The sequence below is a fragment of the Prenolepis imparis genome, unplaced genomic scaffold (genome assembly GCF_030444845.1).
Source record: "Prenolepis imparis isolate NDT839.2.m4 unplaced genomic scaffold, iyPreImpa1.0 SCAF_1, whole genome shotgun sequence".
Taxonomy (NCBI): domain Eukaryota; kingdom Metazoa; phylum Arthropoda; class Insecta; order Hymenoptera; family Formicidae; genus Prenolepis; species Prenolepis imparis.
The window spans coordinates 10,506,599-10,520,523 of record NW_028141159.1 but is presented as its reverse complement, the minus strand read 5'-3'; the positions used below and the strand labels follow the sequence as shown (position 1 = coordinate 10,520,523).

The following is a 13,925-nucleotide window of genomic DNA, read 5'->3' as shown; positions in this document are numbered from 1 at the left end:
CTGTTAAAATTTACAGAAAAAAATGTTAATTTTACTTTATAATATAAGTGGGGATGATAAAATGTAAAATTAACAATTTTTTTAGTTAATTTTTATATTAAAACTATGTTAATTTAACACAAAATTTATTTTAAGTTTACTTGAAGTTTGCATTTATTTTATGTTAAAATATTAACACAATATTCGTGTCATCATTTAACATATCCGTATTATGTTAAATTAACACAAAAATTTCTGTTTGGGACATGTGATATTTGTTAAATTTAACACAAATTTTTCAACTGTGTAGAGTTTTATTTAATATAAATTCTGATTTATTAATTTTTTACACAAATGATTAATGCAACCGTACATATTTCACTTGTTAATTGTTTTTTACGTATCAGTTAAAAAATAATAAAAATTTATAAATCATACTATTAAAAATTGTTTGTGCCCGCGATTCTGACAAATGATTTATGAGAATACAGGAAAAGTATCTAAATTATTGCAGCTAAGATTCATATAATTATGACTTGTACTCTTTTTACCAAGCGTTGCAACGCATTGCGGATTTATCCGGCTAATTTTCCGCGCACGTATGGAGACTTAATGGATTCCGTCGAGCCGGAGCGGCGCGTTCGAGCTTGCATTTCGGCTGGCTGATTATCTTCCGAATTAACGAGTTTTTCGAGGTCAGTGTAATTGCGACGGATGATGCGACTCACGTATGAGCTCGCCAAAATGAACAAAGATGACGATGAGGCGGTTTCTTAACGAAGGACGGGCTTTTTGCGAACAATCGGTGCCGTCTTTTCCTCTCGTTTTGACGCTCTCTCCCATTTCTTCTCACTCACCCTTTCGTCTGATTCTCATATAAAGCTTATTTCTCGAAATAACGAATAGCGACGTGATAGCGCATAAATATCGAAAGAAGAAGTTTACATCTTTATATCTTTAATCTTAAATTGAATCCTTCAGCTGTTTTTTGAATGATATGAAAAAATATAAATGCTAAAGAGATAAATGATTAGATACATTTTTTTAACATATAAATCGTGAAAATTAAGATGTATTCATGAATGTAAGTTACATTGGCAATGTCAGAGCAATATAAATAGTACACTTCGACGCTATTGAAGTGTCGTAAGCAATTTTGATTAAGTTTTAGGTCGGGACGTTGGGCAGGAACATATCGATCGCACGCGATCGAATGCGGCATCTCGAATGCGGCGTACGGTAGAATGAAAAGTTGCTGGTGGTCGAGGAAAAAAAAAAAAGCGATTGCATCTTTATGCGCAGCCGAGCCGCGGAAGCCATCCGTTAATGTCCGATCGTAACAATAGCGCCGCCGCTCTCGCATGACCGAACGATCGCCCGTGTTGTTCGATAAATATTTACCCGATTTCAGGCAAAACCAGTTTTTATAATCTCGTCTTATTCGTCTTCTCTCGATTCGGAAAGTTACGCAAAAGAAACTGCTCATTTCATCATATTCTCTGTAATCTGATTTAATTTATTTATTTATGATTGGAATCCTCAGTCGGTCCCCTATTGAATATCCATCAGTTATCATTCTTTCTTTCAGTTTCTAGAATTTTGAACAATTTGTTTGTCAATTTTGCTCTTTATCTACAAGCTTTATTTTGAGGTACAAAAATATAGAAATTTTAATGATTTGCGAATTTTTTAGTACACGATATATCGATAAAAATTTATATTATATAAAAATTTATACTTTACTTAATTTCAAGTAATGTTTACTTTAACATTTTAATTTTATGATTGATTATTTCGAGAAACTTAATATTGATTTTAACACAAATTCTCTATGCACGATTTCGGCCTAGCATCTATATGGGATATGAGAAGAGAGTAAAGGGGTGGACGAAGTCTCGAATTAGCGCGATCACTCCTGATTTCTGTGGATGCCGTTAAATTCTCTCCTCCGCCGCCACTCGAAAATTAATTTCCACCGTGACCGGATTCACGAATCCCCAGAGTCCATCTTGAATCTCTCCTTCGTTTAGCTTCCTCAAACTTCCCCGCGTATTCTCCACGGAATTACATGACTAATTACGCAACTAATCGGAGGGGCTCGATCTTCGATCGGCGCGATCAGCAAATTTCACGACTATTCTCGAAAAGAATTATTCGTAAAAAATGGTTAAATTCGTGTTAATCGCAGACTGACTAACGTGAAATTTATTATTTATTAGCGAGATCAATATCGCATTTTTTTAAAACGTATGTGTATTAATGCGCAATGTGATATACATTATATCTAAATATGTAAATTGCTAAATTGTATATACGCCTACATTTCTGCACAAATAAATTAACCGAGCGGATAAAATTCCTCGACATTGCGTCGCATCGTCTTGTTATCTTAAAATGTGCGACAATTTTCGCACCAGTGCAATCGGCTAAAGGAAGCGATGCATCGATGACTGCTCCTGCGATGCAATTTGTGCATCGAATCACGCGAACACAGCGCGGAACAAGCGCGCGATTGCTCTGATCGATGATGGATCCCTTGCGGCCAATTCCGCGGAAAACTTCGCAATCTGACTGCATGTCAAACGCATTTGCGATTTGATTTATTCACTGTCTTTTCCGGCACGCGAATCTTAGATCGCAAAACGGATTCATCTTTCTTTGATGGATCAGACGGTGATCCACGGGCAGTCGGAGATGAATGCTGAGATATGATTCGCCGACACGAATGGTCGATCGAGAGAGTATCTTATACATTGTATCTCGACATTTGTGTGTATTTCATGAACAAATATGGATCTGTCTCTTAATACTATTTTTACGTAATCTTTAGTAAAATTATATTTTAACTATTTATAATCCAACTAGCATCGGTATTGATTTTGATGTCGAAATATACATATAGCCTTGTAAGTATTAGCTGTGTTGCAATTATAGAACATACATATAATAATAATAATAATAATATTATAATAGTGACATGCATAATAATTGGGCGTGCGCATAATCGATGGCGTGATCCGATCGTGTCTGACACCAATATTGTCGTTTATAATTTCGACGGAAGCTGTTTGCGTAACATCATCATTGATTAATACGGTCTTTCACGATAATAATAATTAATTAATCAATTTTCTCTATACTCTTTACTATAATCTAGTTGTGTGCGAAACGTTTCGTACTATCAATGTTCACACAGTATGTCGATTTAATATGCAATATCCGCATATTGGCATACTTCAAATGCATAAATTCCGAAGTCTGAAAATTAAGAAAAGCAAAGGAGTTGAATATTTGTGAACGAGCTGGACAGCGTAAGAATCGAATTTCTGATTTAAGTGCTTCAAATATGAAAGACAACTATCCTCGTGAGTTTTCACGCGAGTTACATTTTTGACGTTACACCGGACTCTTCAATCCAAGACGTTGCGTCCATCGAGATGCTATCAAGAGAAACGACGGAGCGGCGAACGTATGTCTCTCCCCCGGGTGGGTTTGCGCAGTCACGATCTCCCGAGTTACATCTCGTGAAACTGGTACGGACGTGGACGCGATTCCTGGCGCGGAGAAGCAACGCTTACAACGGGAATTGCACGCGAAATAAGGAGAGAAGTTAGGAGGACAGGACTAGAGTCGACGTCTATAACAGACCATCAAAGCCAGAAGCGCGACCGATTATTCGGTATGAAGACCGAACTTGCTTCTCCTCGAGGATTTCTGACGAAGCTGTTTGCTTCGACGTGATCCTCGTAATTGCACCGCATCTGTTAGCGGATAATGAAGAGAGACCACTTAAAAGCAAGACCAATATTTGGCTGATCCAATATTCAGTTCATTATCGAATACTGTTGTAACAATTGCAATTAAAGATTTGAGGTAAGAAAAAGGATGTAAACGTCGAAACAGAAATTATAGAACTGGATATTTAAGAAATAAATGTCTTTATCTTTTTAATAACATTTATCATATTTAGAAAGAAACGCATATATTTTTTATTCCTTTTTTATAGAGAATAAAATTTTGATATAGATACATTTAACTAATTTTAAATTTATAATATAAACGCACCACACAATAGACTCAATTTAAAGTTCAAGGATCTGAAACTATGATATATTTATGCATAAAAAAAGGAGATATATAAAAGGTTAACGTCATCTTATATATTCTATCGTTATGATTCACCATCACTGCGTATAGAGTTTCGACAAACTCGAGCGGCCCGGACCGGAGTTTAGATAGGGGCTGATTTCCGACGCGTTTCTATTTCGGCATATAAGCGCGTCATAAATTTGGCGTCGGCCAGCAGCCGCTGGCGGTTGTTTTATGCTTCTCGAGCAGGAACTTGGCCGGGTAATTCTGCAATGCGGTTGAAAGCGCCATCCCGCCTCTCTTACCCGCCTGCGTCCTTTCCGGTCCAGTTCCTACTCTACTGCTCTTTTTACGCACGTCCTGACGCCGGCGAGCACAACCGGGAATTACGCGCCCGCGCGTCAGGACGCATCATTGCATCCTGACATAGTAAAAGCTGAAGGTGGAAATAGCTAGCGCGCAAACGCTGCGCGGTATTATTTTTAAGCAACTCGAACAATCTGTAAAAGATTTATATATGTCTCTCCATATCCTGTTTATAATTCAAAGACGGGTATATATACAGGAGTATATTTTCCATTTTTGAATTATATTATTTTTGAATATCACTTTTTTTACTATCACATATAGAAGGCTGAACATTCGGAAAGTAAAATTAATCGTTTAGTGAAAATCTGAAACATTAAACATCTTGCTATATATATTCTAATTTAAACTATCGTTAAACATTAAGAAATTATTTTTAAAAATATATTTTTTTTTATTACGCGACTTTATAATGCAGACAATAGGAGCTGTATCAAGAATATTAGAGGTATTATATTAACATTCACAGTCGAAGAATCTAATTATGTCAAGAACTAAATTCGCGCTATATCTCTTCTCGACAATACTTATTTTTAACACGTAGCCACACGGAAACGAGCGGAATTAAGTCAAGTACCATCCATCACGACGATTCTCACCCAAGCGAAACGATTCCCGTGGCGATTCTCGCCTATCAAGGCCGATATCCTGGTCGGCGGGTCCCCGGGATTGCTCCAATTCGCGGGATTCCGGTAACAATGATAATCGCGACGCGCCGAGTTAACTTGAGAGTTAATTACAGACCGGGATTCGGAGCGCGGTCCGCGTACCGAAGAATTTCCGGATCTACCGAAACGAAGAGAGGGCAAAGTGTTAATTTATGCGTTAGTCTCGTGCCTGGCGTGCACAACCACGCGAGCGAGTCAACGATAGGGGCGGAAAGGGGGAGGAGGGTGTAGAGAACGTGCCGTGAAGGCAACCACCGGGTGAGCGGTGGTGGATAATTCAGTGTGGTAAACTCGCAAGCATACAGCATACAATATGCAGGTGAGAACGTCTCTTCCATCTGCCATCCTCGCTTTTCCATGTATTTCAAGCAACCTTCTTCGGCATCTCTCTCTCTTTTTCTCTTTTTCTCTCTCTTTCTCGCGTTACATCAACGTCGTCCATTCCGCTGCCCTTTAATCATCATGATCGCATTACTACACTAACGAATCTCTCGTGCCATTTGCCAGCGTGTAAATGCAGTCTCGTAAATTGCATTCCCTAAAAACGTCGCGATGACGACTCTAAAAGGAGCGAGATGTCCCATCTTTTACAAGATTTTATATATTTATTCTGGAAAAAAAGAAGACCTTAAATTTAACATGCTCTTAGCATCTACTTAGCGTCTACTATCTCTGTCCGAAAATCGATCGTAATTTCTTAAACGTTTTCACATAAACTACGTTACTGCGATATAGATCTCTAACCGTATTTTGTGAGCCATAACAAGTATACGTGCGCATCAAAGTGTACTTTCTTCAGGTATTTTTTAAAAAAAGATCTCACGATTCAAATAAATGATGTACTCAAAATCTATAATGGTTCGAAATTCGGATGCACATTTATTCGAAAAATAAAAGAATTTTCGTTTTTATTTCTTTTTATTTTCGCAGAGCGAATTGTGAAAGTGGAAAAGCTGCAACTTTAGGACCTGTATTCTGCGGTTATCCTTTCCTAAAAATCGGGTCATAATTTCGCAAACGTTCTTTCGGCGACAACGACCTTATCGCATACTAAATTTCTCGTTTCGAGCGCACACGACGAGGACTCATTGTGTGTGTGTGTATGTGTATGTAAATGTGCGAATGCGGCAGGATGCAACGTACGTACGGCACGTATGTAACCAGCCACGCCATAATTACGACGACGTAGTTCCGTAATGGGATTTTCGATGGTTTCAGCACGAATTCCGGCACGTTGCGACGAAGGAGAGCGATGGTAACGATACGACTCTTGCTATTGGTCATAAAAGCGATTGCAAATACGCAATTAGTCAATTAACGCAGCATATTCCGCGATTAATATCCGTTTCTCTGCGTTCTTGAGTTGTTATCTTGAGTAAATTGAAGCACGCAAATTACATGAAGGTAAATCGAAATCGTCCTATTGTGTATGCAGAGTATTACGATTGTATTACAGTCATTCGATTATAGAGCTTTTGTTTATGAGTATTTTTTTAATCAATTAGAAATTGATATTTCTTTGACGAGATGAACACAGATCAATTTTTTGATAATTTTCTTGTTATTATTCTCAATGAGTATTTTTATTTCTTGAAAGCTTTTTTTTAAATACTATTATCTTTGCAATTAAATTTGTTTGACTAAACTTGTACTCTTCTTTTTGCGGGTTATCAACTAAATGGCGGTTCTTGTACCGAAATTAATCTCGTCCTTAATTAGTGTTAATATCGAAGTTTGGCGCGCGCGGAACGCGTGCAATCCGCGCGAGTGCAGCGCGAACTTCGATAAAACTTTTCATTTATCGCGCAGTGCTGAAGTTATTGCAACTTTCTCAGGATATGAATAAAGAGTAATGTAGCGTTGCCTTCATCGCAAATACCGTTACCTTCATATGTTCGCTTAGCGTGAAATACGATTTCATATTCGTAAAATGTAATTCCAGAACGCTTTAGAATGCAAAACCTGTATTCATTGATTGAGAAGAACATTAAGTGAAGGACATTAAGTTAGTTTTGTTACTGGAACGTATAAATACAAATATTTGTAAAGAAATTTACATACATAATGATCGTACATTTGTGCAAATTAATTTTATTAGAAAATTAGATAAAAAAGTATATGGATATATATTATATATATTCTGACTAAAAGTTATACATAATAAAAAACTTGTAATTGATAAATGCCACTTAATAAATAATTGATATATTGTTATATCTACATTAAATATACAGTATACATCAATTATTCATTTAATATTTATGATGTTTCTTGCATTTAAAAGTGAAAGAAAGGATATATTAGATAATTCGGAAAATGATTATTTCTGTTGGTTTATAATTTTGCAAAGAATTATTTAATACGTATAAAATTAACAAGAGAGGACAGAGGAAGAAAGTTAATATACTATTTACTATTAATATTCATATTTTAGATACTATTGATATTTTAGATGAATCGATAATAAACTACGTAATTTTGAATAATGAATGATTCAAAAGACGCTAAATTATTTCTGGCTTTTTAGTTCAACGTCATCAGTCAAATGAAATGCAACTGTCGCTGCGCTATTTCGCAAAACCCGGTAACCGTGACCGAGACTGAGAGGCAGATTGCACGAATTAATTGTCGACCATTCGAGCGTAATTAGTACTAATTGCGAACTTTTCCCGTATGTGCGCGCACGCCCAACGCTCACAATCGGAGAATGCAATTGCAAGTGCGAGTTTCCGGCGGAACTTCGAGCTTACCGACTTTACTTGACGTAACTTTCCGAGAAAAGCGAACAAGAAGAAAGTAACGGAGAACGAGTAAAAGTGGTTTGGTAGGAATAGTGGAGGAAAGAGAGACAATCTTTGATTCTGATGAAAGAAATGGAAAGCTTATACATATTTAAAAATAAATACACATTTTAGTACACTTCTCTTTTTTCGACTTTTTAAGAAACTAATGGGAAATAAAAAAAGATTTGATTTCTATAGAGTTTTTAAAAGTTTATTTTTTAAACAGTTTAATTATCTGAATAAGTATTTTTATTATATTGTATGAGGTTTTATATATTTCCACTCTACAAATTATAGATAAAAGAATAAATGAGGCAAACTCAATGTATGTGTATGCACGTGCATGCAAAATGAGAGACGTGTGTTTGTTTTGCATCGCGCAAATAGATACGCGTAAAACCGAGATATCTCGTGTATACATATATATATATATACATTTCGTATATACAAGGACATCTATAAATATATAATGCGCGCTTCGTACGACGCGGGGTGCTAAAACGAGAACCAGCGAATCGCTTTATGAATTTTAATGAGACCGTATCGTCACGTGATAGATGTAAGAGTTGTTCTATGCCGAGCTTCTCGTACTCGCGTTGTCAAACAACCCTTAACCAAGCTGCTGGTCGCAAGTTCCTATCGTTACGACGATTTTACAGGTCGAAAGATGGTCTATGAGAGATGTTACGAATTGTTACACTGAGATACGAACTGTGATACTTTAATGAGCAGTAAAAGTCAAAGTATCATATGCAAGGAAACTGCAACCTCGCATCGCGAAAAATGGGACAAGTTATTAATACATTAAAGCTAATATAAATAACTCTGCTTAATATTTTTCGTGCAGAAAGAAATTATCGTATTTTCTAATTCTAAAGAGGAAGCACTATTTTTAAATATGTCAGTACGTATATTGTTGCTCTTTACAGTTTTAAATTTGAAAAAAATATTTGAAAAATTTTCGAAAAATCTGGGGGAAGCAAAAAGAGATGAAAGAAAGGGCGAATGCAGTCGAGTAAAAAAAAATGGTTCGACTTTTCGGACCTTTCGCGTCGTTAATCATTCGAACGCGAGCTTCGATAGCCACATGTATTATTCAGTAGCTTTTCGATGCCGGTTATGCATAGCTTTTGTCGATGTTCAAGCGCCCGCATTCGTTGAAAAACCTGTCGGGCTCGTGTAGAAAAGTGGCCTGAGTTCGTTCGGGCTCGGGCCGCCGCAAAATGGGTCTCTATTGCGGACGATATCGAACGCATATGGGACCCTCGATGTAATTCATTCGTGATAACGCGACCATTTCATCGCGGATTGCAATAAAACTTTCGAGCAGCCCGTTTAGTTTCCGTCGAAGCCACAGATATAAATTATTTTTATATTTTTATATATAAAAGTGTGCCACACATATATAAGAGCTACTTCGATGTATATGTGTGTCTAAAAGAAGGAGGATTCGAAAAATAATAATGTTATTAATACATATATACAAAAAAGATACTAGTGTGAAAATGAATTAGCTTCTCATTAACAGTATTCTGATTAATCATTTCTTTGTTAAGAATTAATAATTAATGATTAATTCAACAGCCTAGTAATATTTGTGTATATATACATCTTTGTGAATTAATTTTGCATTTTGCGTAATAAATGAATCGTAGAAATTGTAATATCCTCCCTGATATAACGATATTAAAGGAATGTGTTGACCTTTCGCTACTTGCGCCGAATATTAAATACGCGCTAATATTTCAGGACACCGCATGTTTATTGAATTTAAGCCGTGCTTTACGTGCAATTTCCTTCGCGCGATACTTTCCTATACATATTTGCAAAATTCATTTCAGAAATATTCTTTTAGGGATTTTAATATTGCATGAACAAGAATGTAATTATACAAATCGTAAATACGTGGTTTTAGAAATTAAAGAGTAAATGCCTCTCTGTTTTGAAATTAACATATTTTAAAAAATTTTAATCTTTGGATACAAAATGAAACAATTATTTGATGATACATCACTATATCTTGTATATGTTGCATAATATATTTTTTATATCAATTGATACAATATATATATATATATATATATATATATATATATATATAGTATTATGTCGATAATATTTTTTTATTCGTTTTATTTTAAGAGCAAATCTTTTCTGTCTTCCGACAGAAGATTTATCTTTCGTCTTCTGTCTGTTCGAGCCACATTATAATGGCTCGAATTCATGCATAGGATTATGGTTTACCTTCGAAGCAGAACAAAACCACCGGTCGGCTGTAGAACACGAGGAAACGACGTCTCGTGTGTCTGTCGTCGACACTCCCTGTCGTGGAAACTCCTACGAGCCATCACGATTTCCTCCGCAAAAGCGGCTGACTAATTCGCGTCTGTACTACTTTGCCTCACTATCGATTCTCCGTGCAAGTTTTGGTCTCATTCGATTCTATTAAGACACAAATTTACGTTTCGCGAAATTGTGACAATAGTTATTTAAATGTTTATTATTCGAGAAATAATTAGTTTTATTGAATAATAAATTAGAGAAAAAAAAGGAGATCCTGCAAATTATTGCACTTTTTTAATAGCATTTATATGTTAAATGTAATTTATAATTATATAGTAATATATGTATATAAATTATACATATATTATTATTTAATTTTTAAGAAACTCTAAGCTTATAGTTTTTATAAAAGTTTTGATAAAGATCCGTTGAAGAATCTTCGTTTTATCCTAAACTATGCGATTTTATTTAACTTCTCTATTTACATCGATCTTATATACGTCGAAAATTAATGTTCCGTAAGATATCTTTTTATACAAAATTCGGAAAACTTTAGGATCGAAGGAACCTTTAGAAAGAACCATTTATACGTTGAAAAACGAATTGTCTCAGGACGTGAACTTTCTTCGAAACAGTTTTCTCAATTGATGGAGCGGAAACGGATACGCCATTTATCGATCGGATATAAGACGCAGGAGCAACGGGTCCGGGCAATCGGTATATGAGATTCATGAATCTCTATATTCTATTGTTTCTTATTTCAACCGGTTATGCGCATTCATATTACGATGGGTGCGATTTATTTACGCCAATGGCGCAAACGCGCGGGTCACTGGGTCGCGAAATTCGCTGGAGTTACCTATGCGTGGTTCCACGCTCGCAGTTGCCACATGAATTCAATAGTAGCAAAGCGATCAAGTGTAACGGCAGTAAAATAACGATGTTGATAAGTAAAGAGCACGAAGAAAGGAACATAATATAAAATATTAATAATGAAAAGAAACGAGAAAAATTGAATATAGATCGAATATAATTTTAAACATCTAATACATATGTTTAACATTATTATAATATCGAAAGAAAATAATATATAGAGATATGTTAGATTAAATTTCTTTGATAGAGAAACAAGTATGAATACTTTACTATAAAATTTGTTATTTTTTGTTTCAAGTGTCATTAAGTTTTATAAATTAATCCACACTTGAAATTTTTACGTAATTACATTGTAACATGAATTCTCAATAACATCTTGAAGAAATATCTGCTATAAAGTTCTTTCTTATTTATTTATTGTATATATTGTATTAATTACAAATATTTTTAGTCTCTCATGAATATAGAAGTAACGATAAATTTGTTAATTGCTCATTAAAATGAAAGATTATCTTAAAAATGCATTTATTCTGTATATGTATATAAAAAGTATGCATATAAGATACAGTTCAATAGCAACAGGGTCACGAAGTCATGTCGATTGTTCTCAACATTTATGAAATTAATGTCATTAATAGGATAACATTTTTAATAGGATAAAAAAGAGAGAAATTTTGCGACTTCTCGTTTCCGATTAATTTATGTATTAGATTATCGTAAACTCTTGGGACGTTTGAGAATTTCCAAAGTACATGGAATTTTTTTTTATATCCGACAACTTTATTGTGTCTATGATACCAATATAAAACTTGCTTTATATTTTGTAATACATATCAAATCTTATCAATACTTCCGTAAAGATTTGATATGTATTGAAAAGATTGGAAAAACAATTTATTCGTATATATTATTCGTTTCATTTTATGTCTTGCAAAACTATAAAATATATTGTTTCCGAACGTAACGTTAATCTTATATTTTATTTATTTTATAAGTTTTGATGTGAAATTTATAATACTCTATAATTTTGAATTACTTTAAAATAACTAATTTTAAGATACAATAAAACTTTTATTAGCATAAGTACATAAAGAATAAAAAAAAGCTTAAAGTATTATTTGTTTTTGTTCTTTAAAATGTTATACACGTGTCTGCGAAGAAAAATAACAATAAAGCGTTTTAGACTTTAGGATATAATAATGAAATAATTCGGCAAAAAACAGAAAAAGAGAAGAAGTCAAACAAAATCATACGATGCGGAATGAAACGTGACTCGCGTTCTGGTTCTTATGCGGACCTTTGCACCCTTTGATGCGTCTTCCTCGCTCGCTTCGTCTCTTCAGTTCCAGCTTTACCATCCGCTCGCTTTTGCCTCCTTTGACCTCTAATTCGACGAGCAAGATTCACCGTAGCGTGTGTGCCATTAACCCAAATAATTTTGAGCTCGAGAGTCTCCACATTGAATTTCCCTTTACCTATCTACTCTTCTCTCTTGCTCTCACGTTCATATTTTTTTATTCTCGTCGAGGGAGTGACCAGTGCCGTATATTGGCTCAAGAAAAACTTGCTTCTACTCCAACTAGTGCTTCATGCAGGTTTATTATTAAACATACTTTGAAAAAGATTTAAAAAAAAACAAATAAATTGAATTGTATAAATGCTATTACAATTATTAATCATATTATTATCACTAATTGTGTATGTGCGTGCTTAAAAAATAACAAGATATTTTTTTATACTTTACTTTTGTAATATTACAAAACGATCTAATTTAACTCCTAATTATTGTTAATGAGATAATCTTAATTGCTCGACGTGTCATCGATTGTATCGCATTGTATCGAGCTGTTATTTCGCAGCGGATTGTCGGTGTGCAAGAAAAGTTCGTTAAGTGTTCCCGTGTAAGTTCAAAAGTCAATTGGTCGGGACTCTCGCGTAAAGTTTCTACGTTACCTTCGACGGAAAAAGGGAGGAAAGAGTTGAGTACGTTTCGGTTCTCGATCAGGGTTCTCGCGCCAGATATGGCGTACGGTGTAACCGCGATTGACTTTCCGAAGCTAACGAAAGTTTTTTACCACAAAGGGGAAGGGAACTTCTATTTAAAACTATGATGGTCAAAGTTTTCTGGTGTTATCCGTAATCCGTAAAGCGCGTGTGTGCGTGAATTGGATCGACAAAATAAGAAGAGAGTAAACAATGACCGAAGCTTTTCTCATTTCTAAAAGATTCTCTTTTTATGATGTGTACTTTCTACAGTGTATCGTGTTCAATTGGAAATGCTTTTCTATTTTTCAGTGTTATTTGAACAACAACCTAACGTTTGCACGTGCTAATGAGAACTTTTTTTCATATTTTTTTTCTCAAAAGTTTATGTAGCGTTTTCAATATTAAAATTTTGAGAATATTCGAAATATCGCTTTTCAATTCTAATCTAAAACATGATACGCTCTGATTCATAAATTTCAATCCGTTCATACATTCTAAAAATATATCCGTAATGAATAAAATAAAATGTTGCTTAAAATTTAAATATCATATTATATAATAATAAATATATATTTTAAAATTATATATACTATTATTACGTTACACTTTTATATTACACAACTATATTTTAGTATTTCTGCGCAAAATTATTTTTACTCTTTGATATTATATTAATTTCAATAATATTATATCAAGTTTCCACAAATTTAATTGAAAATGATCAAGTTTATTCTATTATCTTATAAACTATTATAAATATTAATTTAATACAGTTTGTGTATACATATATACAATATATTTATACATATATAATGATTTATTTATTATTATCAAATGGCAAGTAAAAATTTGCGAGTTTATAAAAGATTATTCCTATATGCTGCATGTGTGTATA

The 13,925-nt window shown here is 34.3% G+C and overlaps 1 protein-coding gene across 7 annotated transcripts in view; it reads left to right on the top strand.

The window, feature by feature from the left end:
* The window catches only part of Gfrl (Glial cell line-derived neurotrophic family receptor-like), a 294,550-nt gene that overhangs the window by 222,744 nt on the left and 57,881 nt on the right, over positions 1-13,925 (top strand). The gene's annotated exons all lie outside the window — the stretch shown is intronic.